The following is a 14,723-nucleotide window of genomic DNA, read 5'->3' on the forward strand; positions in this document are numbered from 1 at the left end:
ACAATGTTATTTAGTAAATGACTATACAACACTGCTCACATGCACGGAGTGTAGAGGGGGCAGGGGGGCAGAGAGGGGGGGGCAAGGGGGACAGAAAAAAAGGGAATATCCGCACTCTCTGTAGTTTCTTCAGGGGCGTCAATTGGGTATGGCAGGGGTATGCACCTGCCATACCCTGGGTCCTCCAGGGGGGAGAATACATGAATGTATTTTTGTCTATCTGTACCGGTTATGTTGTTAAATTACAGTAAAATAACTGCAAATGCAAAATTTAACAAGGTATTATAATTGTATATACTTTTATTCTCACTATCTTGACAGAATGGTATATTCCCAGGTTCCGCAGGTCAGCTGCACAGGTGCAATTCATTATTGTTAATTGTGGCATGTTTACTATATTGTAGGCTATACGGTATGTGCGTTGGCTCTCGCCAACGTGCCTGGCACTTTGGCTGACTGGTCAGCGTGCATACCTGGCAAATCGGGGTCCTGGTTTTGCCTCCGGGCCGTGACGCTACATTGGTGGCAGCGGTACAAAGAGGAAGTATTAATCCTCGGCGGCGTTGTAGACGTGTCCGGCTAGTAGTCGACGACTGTTCTCCCCCTGAGTTGCGTTTGAACCCCCCGGTTTCAAAGTCGATCTTAGATCCTGGCCAGCGCGCGTGGTCGCGCTTCCAGGTAGAGGGGACGACTGTAGGCTATACGGTATGTGCGTTGGCTCTCGCCAACGTGCCTGGCACTTTGGCTGACTGGTCAGCGTGCATACCTGGCAAATCGGGGTCCCGGGTACGCCTCCCAGCCGTGACGCTACAATATTACGCCAAGTTTAGCGCACTTGAACAACGGTTCCAGACTGCCATATCCAGCCCAAGAAACCATAGACATTTTTGGGGAAAAAAATAGAATGTACTTCTTAAAATAAATGTATCATGCCTGTTGCTAGTCAGGAAATACAACTTGTTTACATCATGTTTACATTCTTTTTAAAACATTATTTTTTAAACAGTGAGTTGAAAATATTTCCGTATTTGACATCATGCAGTTTCCACAATCAGTCCAATACATTTTCAAAAAAAACAAATTACACAAAACTATTCAATAATAATTCTTCATTTAATCCCTTAGGAAACTCAGTATTAAGAGTATGGATCCAAAAAGCTTCCCTTTGGACTAATAACTGGTCTCTATCACCACCTCTTTTTAAGGGGAGACATGGCAGGTAAAAATTCAAAATTTAGATCTTTTTACTATTTGTTTCCTAAACATAGGGCTGACTACCTCTATACCTTGAAAGCTGAGTGTACATGTCATATTTAATAGTGTTAAAATGCCTGGCTACTGGGGACTTCTCATCCTTATTTCTAATATTGCTCTTGTGTTCTATAATTCTTGTTTTCAGGGGCAAGGGGGGACGCAAGGGAGACTTCTTAAAATAGGATTTTGTTTTGTTCACTGAATTCGTTTGCTTATTTTTATATGTATGACGCAGCGACTTGATCCGTTCAAAACATACAGTCTCAGGTGGCTCAAGATTATTATTTTTTTGCTTCATCTCATAATACTGTACAAATGCAAGAGTACAATTCTTTTTGTTTTTTGTTTTCTCGACATTGTAGCAGCAATAGCAAAGAAATAATTAAGAATAGCAAAGAATAGCAGCATTAGTCAGAAGAAGCTTCAGAGAAGCTCAAGGCTCCAGAAGTAGTTTTTTTTTTTTAGTTTTCCCTGAGGTTGTCAGAGCCGTGGAATGAGACCAAGGACAAAACAACAAAAAATAAAAACAAAATAAAACAAAACCAGCATTTAATGTATTAGAATTCCCTATAGCGGACAATATTAATTGGAAAATGTTCATTCTTCCTGCTTCTTGCACATTCCCCCTTCCTGCTAAATATATCATATTTGCATTCGACTTGTTTTTTCCCCCATAATCATCAGGTATTATCATTACATTTTATAAGACCTACTTATAAATATTACATAATATATACTATGAATGTGCGAACTACACAGTATGTGTGTGAATGCGTATATATATTTGCATGTACATGTGTATTTATGAGTGCACTGTACAGTATGTGCAATCGTAATATGCAAAGTTACATGATGTGCCAGTGTGTGTTTAAATATTGAGGTTGGGGTGTACTGTGTGTGTGAGTGCGTGCGTGCGCGCGTGCGTGCGTGCGTGCGCGCGTGCGTGCGTGCGTGCGTGCGTGCGTGCACGTGTACGGGGGGTGGGGCATATTATACAGAAATGCATCAGCTACTTAAAACTGATTCCCCTCGGTGCATCATTCTGCCCTCAGATTTATCACAGGCGACAGCTACGGTATGACGCTCATCACTGCATAGATACTGTATAATAAGGTTGCTTGGCCCTCCCTTGCGACTATAGGAGAGATCAGCATTGGCTTTTATTTATTCATACATTTTCAATCGGGAGTTTACCCTTTTATCTAAATTCTCTTTGGCAGCAGAAAACTAGTAGCTTGGTTAAACAATCCCGATCGCCAATGAGTGCAGGCGCTGAATGGCTCTTCCACTTTTTGGTTTCTGCAAAACTCCCACCCAGCGCCCAGGGACGTGCTGGCCATTGGGAAAAGCGGGACAACTCCCGAAAGGCCGGTTCATTCCAAAGCAAAGCCCTGCTTCATCATACAAGGCCGTCGCACAAAAGTAGTGAAAACAGCAGATCTACAAGCACACAACGCCTTGCGGTGCGAGGCGTTGTGTGCTTGTAGATCGGCTGTTTTCACTAGTTTAAATCGTTTTTAAAATGATAAATACAAAACAAACGGTTTTGGACATACAATGGTTTCCACCCGACAATGACGAAATATAACTCATGTAATTGGCCCACTGGCTTGTCACTTTGTCACAAATCTTTGAGTATCAGCAGTGCTATATAGAGAGATCTCTCTCTATAGCGCGCAATGAGGACCTCTCCAACTCTTTTTCCCGGGCTGAATCAGGGGCCCAGCACGTCCCTGCCAGCGCCTATGAGGCCAGACCTGTCAGCAGTAATAAGACACATGATGATGTGAATAGGAAACGAGTGCCCATCATTATGCTCTCAGGACTGTTTGATGCTTGAGATTCCTAGTGTCAAATGGTAAATGTGCATTTAAATAGCGCTTTTATCCAAGGCGCTTTACAGAGATTGTGCATTACATTCACATTCACCGATGGCGGAGGAAACCATGCAAGGCACCAACCTGCTCACCGGGAGCCACTAGGGGTTCAGAGTCTTGCTCAAGGACTCTTCGACACTAACTCTGGGGGAGCCCGGGATCGAACTGGGAACCTTCCGGGAACCCTCCGTGTTCTATTGACGGTTTCTCTACCCCTGAGCCACTGCCGCCCCTCCACCGAGTTTGGAAGTCTGCTTTCAAGTGTTGTGCCCCGCATACCTGGAACTCCTTATAGGCTTAAGTACAGCTGTCTTGCTCCCCTAGGCCACTTTCAGTCGGATACGGGAACTTTGGTCAATCTAAATTGCACCTGCAGCCCATTGGTCTAGCGGTCCAGGCACACACCATGTTTAGGCTCTAATGCAACCCAGGTTCAAATCCCAATCCCAGGGACCTTTGCTGTGTGTCACTCACTGTCTTCCTTTCCCTGTTCATGTATACTGTATGTAGGCTATATCTCCACTGTGTACTATCAAGGCAGAAATGCCCCAATTTCTTTTTTTTAAATACTTTTATTTAATGTAAGAAAAACAAGCAGCCTGATGAAGGTCCGAATGACCAAAACCTTGCACCAATAAAAGTGTTGTAAGTGAAGACAGTGTGCAGGACTCCCCCATTCTTCTACTTTAGAAGTATTCTTGTATACTGTATAGGTATTATATTTATCTCTATATTGTTTGTGCTTTTCCAAGACTTTTAATCTCAGCACCACTTGAAAAGAGGTTCTCAACTCTAATGCCTCATTCACATACAGAAAAGCCAAGCTAATGGTTGGCTTGGTAATTCAATGTAATCTCTCTCTATGCAAACCAGCTTTTACATTTTCCAAGCTGGAAAAAAAAGCTTGGAAATTTTTAAAGCTGGTTTGCATAGAGATTACATTGAATTACCAAGCCAACCATTAGCTTGGCTTCTCTCAGTGTGAATGCAGCATAAGGCTAGTATGTTTTCCAAGGACTAAATAAAAGTCAAAATGAAATGAAAAAGATTGTGTGTGCATGCGTGCGTGCATGCGTGCGTGCGTGCGTGCGTGCGTGCGTGCGTGTGTGCGTGTGCGTGTGTGTGTGCGTGTGCGTGTGCGTGTGTGTGTGTGTGTGTGTGCGTGGTATAGGCAGAGGGGCAACAGGACTATATCAATTGTGCAGAACCTGATTGCAAGCATGGGGGGTTGCTTTTCTGGAGGCTTCCGCTAACATGTTTAGAGTGCATATACCACAAGAATAAGGTTACAGCCTTTCCCACCACCTTCCCACAGGGTTTGAATCCAAACCAAAGCCTTTTTTCGCTGCATGTCATGCCCTCTTTCTCCTGCCTTTCCAGTCTCTCTCTCTCTCTCTCTGTCGCAATCGGAAAATAAAGCCGAAATAGGCCTTTATACCTTTCAACAAAGGAAAAACACTCTGCGTTGTCAGTGGAAATTCTACCCAGCAATGCCTCGCTGCCTGCCCCCCGACGACCCCAACACCTCCAGCTTTCCACCCCTAAATTCCATGAAAGAGCCAATTAGTTGTGGGAGTACCCTTTAACTCATTAAGATCTGGACTTTATTATTGGCTATTGAATAATAGCAGATACAGTATATAAGCTCACAGCGCGGCACCGAGTGCCCCCCAAAATAATCATATTTCAACTGGGAACCCCCCACTCTAAGAGCACTAAGAGTTGAGGCATTACATTTTGTATAACACGGTTCTATGCTCACAACGCGAGGCGTTGTGAGCATGTAGATCTGCTATTTTCACAATTTCTGCCTCCAATATTTGACAATTTGTCATTTCAGATGTATTAAAAAGTCCTTAAATTCTCACTTTAGAAATGTGCTTTATACATTTAAACTTTATGTTGGTTTGTTTACTGTTGAGTGAGAAAACAATGTTGCACATTAAGCTAATCATCTTGGGACCCCCCCAAAATAATTTGGCGACCCCCATGGGGGTCCCGACCCACAGGTTGAGAACCACTGCTCTATATCTTCCAATTAAAGCATAACATAATGGTAATAATGCATAATAATGTGTTCCCGGTTTAAATTGGTTAAAAGTGTTGCTGCTGCCGTGGGGGTCAAAGCTCTCCCCAAAGGGTTCCTCCAGAGTGGGAGCTCTGTGATGTAATTAGCCTGCTCTGTTTGACAGCCTGAGCCAATGTCCAACCTGGAGAATTTAGCTAAACATGGCTTTCAAACAACTCTAATTAACGCACCAGCCTTTGGTTTGTTACCGTGTGTCAACATTCTCTCTATAGTTTTCCTGTTTTATCTTAATATACGCGGCTGAATGTCGCCCTAAGGTCTTATTATAGCTTGTTGCTGTTTCTGTTATTATAATAATAGAGCCTTTTTGCTTTCTTTCTACGTCTTCCTCCGGCACCTTGAATAATTATACTTTTCATAATCTTCATGCCTGCTCTCACCTATGGTCACGAAGCGTGGGCCGTGACAGAAAGGATAAAATACGAGCGGCAGAAATACAGGTATAGCGTCTCGGAGTCTCTCTTGGGGATACGCTGAGAAGTACAGTCACTCTGGAGAGACTCCTTCACGTGGAAAGGAGACAGTTAAAGTGATGCGGGCTGGGGGGGAGGTTCCCACTGGGAGTAAGCCCCCGGGGCAGACCAAGGACCAGATGGGGGGATTATACTTTATATCAACGCTGGTATTGGGGTGCCTCGGGATCCCCCAGGAGGAAGTGGCTGAATAGGTGGAAGACGTATACGCAGATGTTTCACTTGAGTAAAAAGTATCAACACCACCATGTAGCATTAAGGTTGTTGCACATTGCTGCGTTTTTTCAGGACGGATATAGGAGTGAATTTCGGAGCAGGTAAATAAAGAAATCAACCTCACGTTATGTCAATCACGTTTGCACACTGCTGCCCGTTTCGTATTTATTTTCGGACGGCTGGGTCCCTTGCTCTCTATCTCTCTCTCTCTCCTTGCCCTGAAAAATGCATTTCGCAACGAAAAAATGCAGCAGTGTCTAACCAGCTTTACTCTGTTACATGTAAACATACTCATTATGCAGAATGTCACATTTCAAAAGTTTCCAAATGTATAAAATCCCTTGAAAATAGCAGGTCTACAAGCTCACTTCAACCAGCCAAAGTATTGGCTGTTTAAATATACAAAGCTCGATCTACTTCCGGCCTTCAAAATAAGAGTGTGGCCGCAAATGGAGAAACTGGCCGGCACTTTTTGGGAGGCGCATTGATCTTGGAAATGTTACAACTGCAACACAAAAGTGGGCGGGGTCCATGAGCCAACTCAAGGTTGTTGGCCTATTTACCACTGTTTTAAACCAATCAGAATCCAGAATTAGAACATGTGACTCGAAAAAGTGGTAGAATTATCATTTTGCGTGTCCACGGCAAAAATAACATTTTGACAAAAATGTCCACCAGAAGCCAGCATGACGATGTACCCCTGCGCTCAAGTATAGTAAAAAAAATATATGGTACTTAACTTTTTCGCCGCCGTTGACGGTGAGGATTGTCATTGAAAGGGTTAATACCATGGCGCCGTTGACGGTGAGGACTGTGAATCTTACTGTATATACAGTAAAGATATTATTACTTACTTAATGTCGCTCCGGTCCCGCTCGCATCGGTAATGTCGGCGATTTGTTTACAACGCACGTTGGGCGTGCACGCGAAGTGAAGCTCCTCAATGTTAAGTCAATGGCGAGGCCCATAAAGAAACTTCATTTAAACAAAATAGCCATTTTGAGACATTTTGCAGCAGATCTAAATGTAAACAAGGCAAAAGGCAGGGCGCAGCCATCTTCATCTTCTTGTCGCACACTGTCATGTGACTAGATGACGTAATCGTTGCCGTCAAGTGATAATCCAAAAAAACAAAAACAACCCCCTTCCGGCCCTTCAAAATAATAGCGGCGGCCGACGGAGGAAACGACGTGGCGCCGAGGCACCAAGCAACCTTCAGATTAAGAGGCAGCAGATGTGTTAAGGAATAGTTCACCCCCAAAATGACTTTTTTTCTATTGATTACTCACACCATGGAGACTTGAGTTCAATAATGTTGTTAGTTTTTTGTCAAAGACAAAAAATGTATTACAATAAATGTACCCCCATTGATTCCGATCAACGCGGGTAAATTGACTAATATCACATTTTTGTCTTAGGAATGCGATATATACAAAAAAAGGATTATTGAGCTCAAGTCTCCATGGCATGAGTAATCAATAGGAAAAAAGGCATTTTGGGGGTGAACTACTCTTTTATGTACAGTACTTGAGTAAATGTACTTTGTTACTTTCCACCAATGGTGGCTAATGATGTGTCCCTAAAGGTAAATGGAAGCGTGGAACATCTGCTGGAACGGTTGCACCCCCGGCGGGTGAAGATGGATGGATGCTGCCGAGGGGGGTCACAGCCAGTGGTGTAAGGCAGGGGTCTTCAACGTTTTCAGGCCAAGGACCCCTTAGTTGAGAGAGAGATGAAGCAGGGACCCCCACAACCTGTTCATATATTCCATATAGTTTAATTGTTTGACAGCACAATCATCAGTGTATTTTGAATTCATGTCAATTTGTATTTTCAGATATTTAACCACTTCAATACTTGTGACGGTGCCCTAATGTCGTATTTCTATATTGCAGTATTGATACTTTTACTTAAGTAAGAAATGTGTACTTTTCCCACCCAGTGTGTGTGCGGAGTGAGAGCAACGTGGTGTAATTAGCCTGGCCTGTTTGACAGCCGATGAAGACACACGTCCAACTCTGGATTATTTAGCTAAACGTGGCATCAAAAAAACTCTAATTAACGCATCAACCCTCGGTTGGTTACTGTATTGTATTTTCTATAATATACATGTTATTATGTACATGGTTGTCGCCTAAGGTCTTATACGGTAGCTCCTGCGGTTTCCATCATTAGGGCCTTTTTGTTTTCTTTCTGCATCATATTTGTTCTGCACCTTGACTAATTGGATTTGTTGTAATGCAATGGGTCGTAGGACCTAATGTGCTTTAATTATAATGTGCGTGCGTGCGTCGGGGGGTGGAGGTGCTTTAAGTGATTTCAGGTCCAGGGTCTTGCTCAAGAGCACTTTGTCTTAATGGCTGACTGGAGTCACACACTGACTGCTGTGTTGATCAAACCATGGATCATTTAAAGGTAAGTGATTTATTTTAAAGGAGCTATAGTCAACCTTTTCTTGAAAAACGGATGCTAAAATAAAAATAACGTTTCGAAATTATTTTATAAAAAAAGATTAAGCTTCATGTGTGTGTTTTTGGTCATTTTTGAATAGAAACATAATATGAAGCTTAATCCTTTTTATAAAATATTTTCGAAACATTAATTTTATTTTAGCGTCAGTTTTTCAAGAAAAAGTTGACTATAGCTCCTTTAAGTATCAGTTTCAGTTTTCATGTAAGTGACAGGCAGTGGCCTTCCTCCAATCATGATCAAGTGGGGGCAGGCCTTGGTGTGTATAAGGCCTGTCCCCACTCAACCATGATTGGAGGAAGGCCCCACTCTATCCTGATTGGAGGAAAACCTGTCTCCTCCTCCAAAACTCAAACTGCTTTTTTCTCCTCACAGGAGGATAAGGCTAAGTCCAAATATGGACCAAACACTCTATTAGTAACTAGTACTATCAGAACATAGACACATTTTGTTATTATTTTAATTAAATTAAATCACTTACCCTACCTTTAAACCTACAATCTGGCACCCGCACGGATATAGGATATAACATACAGTATACAGTACTTGATTACATGTACTTAGTTACTTTCCACCACTGGTGGTAGCATCCCAGACGGCCTGTCTAACTGCCTAATGGGTCATTCTGCCAATTAAGGCCTTCTTTTTCATTAGCGCTACATTATCCGCTGTCTTCTTGACTTAATCTATTTGAAATGCAACATGGGAGGACTACTGAGCATCCCTCTGGAGATACCGAGCCGTTGTTAGCCAGAAGATAATCAATGCTGGTGTCTGTATTGTTATTGGGAGCAGAAGTCTGTATTTACTGATAGCGCCTCCCACACTGAAACATTTGGATAACATGAACATCACAGAAAGTTAATTTATCCCCTGAAGAGAAGCTGGCTCGTTTGGGAATGAAGAAAGGGATGAAGTGGGCTGTAGATAAAAATACGTTCAAGGATGAAAATGGCAAAAGAAATGTGAAAGAAGTGAAATAATCCCACGTGTGTGAAGCCTTTCTGTGTGGAGTTTGCATGTTCTCCCCGTGTCTCCTAGGGTAGATACCCTCACAAAAACATGCAGTAATCCTGGTCTCTCTATACTGCCTCCCCCCTGGCCAGCCGGGGCGCCTGATGGAGGGGAAAGGAACTGGTTGGAATAACGTGTTCCTTCCACGCGCTACGTCCAAACCGGGGAAATCCCCAATGTCAGGTGAAAAGAAACAACTTGGACTACTCATGCATAGAAGGAAGCATGATGGTCAGTCCGTTGTCACCCCAGGCGCGGCAGAGGGAGAGCAGAGACCAGGATTACATAGGCAATTGGCACTGGGTGAAAATGGGTTACAAAATCGTGGGATAAAATTATAGAGAAAGAAATAATCCCAAATGACAAACTCTAAACTTCTTTGCTTGCTTACATGTGGCTTTTCTTGTTTTTGACTATATTTACTTAAGTTTTAAGTTCATAAGTTGACTGCATTTTTGATATATTCTGGTTGTCATTCTTAAGAATTCATTTCATTTGTTTTCAATTATATTCTTGTTGTTAGATGCATCCCAAGGAAAGGGCTTTATCCTCATTTTCTTCTTTCTTTCTTTCTTTCTTTCTTTCTTTCTTTCTTTCTTTCTTTTCTTTTCTTTTTTGTGTATGTGTGTCTGTGTATGGGGGTGGGGGGGTATGCAAAATTCAGAATTTGATATGAATGAACAAATGAGTAAGACAGCTCTAATAGAGACCAATAATGGAACCTCCTCTCCTCTCCTCTCCAGCAGTGAGAGGAACATGTTTCCAGCATTAGGTCTTCTCTACAGGGGACTCTATACAGGCAGCACTGGAGTCTCTCCTGCTGGGGCCACTTCATTCTCATTGTTATTCCCTGATAGTCCTCCACACACTTTTTATGTTCTCTCTCTGGAGGGAGGCCATTCTCCATCCGGACGCAAACCCTCCCCGACACAGCATGGAGTTCTCAGAGGAAACCTCTATACAACATCTATACTCACAGGGACGTGCTGGGCCCCTGATTCAGCCCGGGAAAAAAGAGTTGGAGAGGCCCTCGTTGCGCGCTATAGAGAGAGATCTCTCTCTATAGCGCTGCTGCTACTCAAAGATTTGCCATTTCAGATCATGACAAGTGACAAGCCAGTGGGCCAATTACATGAGTTAAATGCTGTCGTTGTTGGGGGGGAACCTTGTATGTCCAAAACCGTTTGTTTTGTATTTATCATTTAAAAAATGATTTAATCTAGTGAAAACAGCCGATCTACAAGCACACAACGCCTCGCGGTGCGAGGCGTTGTGTGCTTGTAGATCTGCTGTTTTCACTACTTTTGTGCGACGGCCTTGTATGGTGAAGCAAATTTACAAATTTGAAACTTGGAGATACAAGGTTTCTGCCCGACAGTGACGATTTACTTTGTTGAATGCCCAGCCCCCAAAATGGAACGAAGGCCGACATTTTATTTTAATTTTTTTTCCTAATGGCTGGACCGGCCGGGAATGAACCGGCCGTTCGGGATTTGTCCCGCTTTTCCCAATGGCCAGCACGTCCCTGTATACTCATACAGTCATACTGCCATGTAGAACACTCTGTTTACTCTGTAAAAGTCAAGAATTCAAAATGCACTAGTAAAAGTACAAAAGTATTGGCATCAAAATGTACTTGAAGTACCAAAAGTCAAAAGTAGCCTACTTGTTATGCAGAATGTCCCATTTCACAAGCGTTAAAAAATCTATACATTTGAAATCAACATTGTGAGCTTGTAGATCGGCTATTTTAAAATGGTCGATATACTGTATAGGCCTAGGGCTGATGTTTTGTAACAATAATCCAAATCTACAAAGCAACTAGAAACTAAAGTTTTCAAATAATTATAGTGGAGTAAAAAAAGTACTATTTGGCTCTGAGATTTAGCGGAGTAGAAGTAAAAATATTGAACATTGGGAATACTCCAGTGAAGTCAAACAAAAACACCTAAAGCAAGGGTCTTCAATAGGGGGTCCGGGACCCCTAGGGGGTCCTCAGAGTTTCTACAGGGGGTCCTCCAAATCTTTGAGTGATATAACAAAGTGTCCATATTCAGAGAAATGTAGCCAAAAATAGAAGATCCACAAGCTCACAACGCCTCGCGCTGCGAGGCGTTGTGAGCTTGTAGATCTTCTATTTTTGGCAAAGAGCTTTGGTGTATTGGGAAACAAGAGCAGACTAAGTACAGAGTGAAAGGTCAAGTTTATTAAGTATTGACGGTTCAAGTGGTTAAATATCTGAAAACACAAATTGACATGAATCCAACATATACTGATAATTGTGCTGTCAAACAATGAAACTATATGGAATTATGAATATATGAATTTATTAATCTATGTTGTGGGGGTCCCTGCTTCATCTATTTCTCAACTAAGGGGTTCTCTGGCCTGAAAACGTTGAAGACCCCTGACTTAAAGAATACCTGAGTACATGTACTTAGTTACTTTCCACCACAGTGTATTGCTGCAGCGTGTTGGACTGTCCGAGGGGAGAGGAGTCTCTCCCAGCATGCCTTGGAGACGCGTCGCGCGCCCACTGTATTGTTGTTTTATTGCTGTGTTGTTGTGTTGTTACTTGCTATGGGGAATGTGTTGGAGGGGGAGGGGATTAATGTTTTATGTGTGGGTTTATGTTACATCATTTATGTGTGTGTGTGTGTGTGTTGTGTGTTGTGTGTTGTGTGTTGTGTTGTGTGTGTGCGTGTGTGTGTGTGTGTGTGTGTGTGTGTGTGTGTGTGTGTGTGTGTGTGTGTGTGTGTGTGTGTGTGGTTTTTCTATGGAACCATGGCATACAGGGGTACTTGTGTAATGTGCATCCTCCTTTGAGTGGAGTTGGTCTGGCGTTTGTGTGTGTGTGTGTGTGTGTGTGTGTGTGTGTGTGTGTGTGTGTGTGTGTGTGTGTGTGTGTGTGTGTATGTGTGTGTGTGTGTGTGTGTGTGTGTGTGTGTGTGTGTGTGTGTGTGTGTGTGTGTGTGTGCTTGTGCGTGCATGCGACAATAAACATTGTGAATATTAGAAATGTGCTCTTGGAAGGGATCCAGGAAACCGTGGACTGCTCGCCACTGGCTATACAGTCTAATGCTACATTCACACTGAGAGAAGCCAGGCTAATGGTTTGCTTGGTAATTCAATGTATTCTCTATGCAAACCAGCTTAAAACAATTCCAAGCTTTTTTTCCAGCTTGGACATTTTAAAAGCTGGTTTGCATAGAGAATACATTGAATTACCAAGCAAACCATTAGCTTGGCTTTTCTGTATGTGAATGAGGCATTAGTCTTATAGTCTACTGAAGAAGTGAGTGAGTTCTGAGCTGGACGACATCCAGGATGAACACGATGGAAACCAGGACATTTTTGTTGTGTGTGTGTGTGTTATTGCGACCGTCAGGTCACAGTTAGTATGAAAACAGCCACCTCATGTCCGTGAGTGAGTCACGCTCATCTGTCTGTCACGCTCATGTCCGTCGCACATCATTTCGTTACCTATCGACTTCAACTCTTCTGTCCCATTCCATTCATGAAGGCAGGTCACAAAGAGTTGTAAGTAACACATTTGATGTAACAGTCACCCACATATCAAATCGCTGATTTTCAGTCAGCTTTGAAGTCTGTTGTTTCAGCACGACCTTAGGGTGTCCTTTTAACCAAAATCTTGTGGTTCCATTTGTACACTTTCAGGGTTACAGACATGTAAGGGTCCATTTTGGAAACCCTGTCAAGGAACCAATGGGTTACTGGGGTACAGGGTCCACTCATAATTCCGACACCCCATAATTTAGTGTGAGGTTAGGGTTAGGGTTAGCTATGAATGGGGCCAGTGGGACCAACGAGACGCCGGAATAATGGGCCGTGTGAATAATGACATGGCACCCCGGGCACAGTATAGGGGCAGGTAGGGCCATGTATCTGGCTGAGGAGAGACACACACATTATTGTTGTCTTGTCGTTGTGTTATTGTGTTAGTTGCTATGGGGAATGTGTTGGAGTGAGGATTAATGTGCTATGTGACGTGTTACATCATTTAGTTGGAGTGTGTGTAATTTGGTCAGGAACCATGGCCGACACGGGTACTTCATAATGCACACCCTCCTTTGTGTAACCCAGAGGAGAGTGGGTCTGGGGTTTTGTTGGCTGCATGGTGTTACAATAAAAAGAGTATTTCTATAAAAGGTTGTATCAACCTCAAAGGGATATTCCACTTTCAACAGGGAAACACCTTATGGGCTTTTCTACACACCCATTGTAACTTCAAACTCCATTTTAACCATGATAGATTCATTAAAAAACACCCATTATCTTTCTGGTGACTCACAATACCATCCTAATACGTGTGCAGGACGTGTTTTTTCGATAACTTTTTTCATTTATCTATCTATAAATGCGAGAAGTCTCTGCGTGTCTGTCTGTCTGTCTGTCTGTGTGTGTGTGTGTCTGTAATCCGCGTATCTCGAGAACCGTTCGTCCCACCGGCTTCAGATTCGGCACGCGCGTTCCCCGCCGCGGTTTTCCCGAACCGGCGCGAAACGTTCGGAATCTCCTTATGCGGGGTTGATTGTTGACATCAGGCTGTTCCGGAGGAAATCGGCGCAAGCGCTGACTCATTGTGACATCACTCATAAAAGGCTCTGACATCACGTACGCCACATGAGTCAACAAAAAATCTCTGAATATCTCCATATATAGCATATATGGGCATAAAATGGACGCAGAATCACAAAGATCTCCATATACGGGCATAAAGGGACACAGACAGACGGATACAGAGATCTCCATAAATGGGCATAAAATGGACGCAAATGGCATATATGGGCATAAAATTTACGCAGAATCACAAAGATCTCCATATACGGGCATAAAGGGACACAGACAGACAGATACAGAGATCTCCATATATGGGCATGAAATGGACGCAAATAGACAGATATCTCCATATATGGGCATATATGGGCATAAAATGGACCCAGAACTATATCTGCAGTGATCTCCATATATGGACATAAAATGGACGCTGACAGACAGACAGACAGACAGACAGACAGATAACAGATATCTCCATATATGGGCATAAATGGACACAGGCAAACAGATGGTCAAAACGGGTCCTATGACAACAGGTATAATGGGGTTTGCATTAAAGGGCGGGGCATTCATTCCCTATTTACATCGTTCCCGAGTTGGCCAGGTCGCCGACTAGACCAGCTTCTAGTTTGTAATAATTACTCAAAATAAATGAAAAAAGTTATCGAAAAAACACGGCCTGCTCACGTATTATGAGGGTAGTATGATTCACCAGAAAAAAATAATGGGCGTCTTTAATGAATCTATCATGGT

General features: G+C 42.9%; 1 protein-coding gene across 1 annotated transcript in view; it reads right to left on the reverse strand.

Annotated features, from left to right (window-relative positions):
• Window positions 1-14,723, reverse strand: part of LOC308309114 (copine-4-like) — a gene marked incomplete at both ends in the record, with an annotated part of 292,243 nt that overhangs the window by 92,054 nt on the left and 185,466 nt on the right. The window lies entirely within an intron of this gene.

Source organism: Nannobrachium achirus (genome assembly GCF_963921795.1).
Source record: "Nannobrachium achirus genome assembly, chromosome: 2".
Taxonomy (NCBI): Eukaryota; Metazoa; Chordata; class Actinopteri; order Myctophiformes; family Myctophidae; genus Nannobrachium; species Nannobrachium achirus.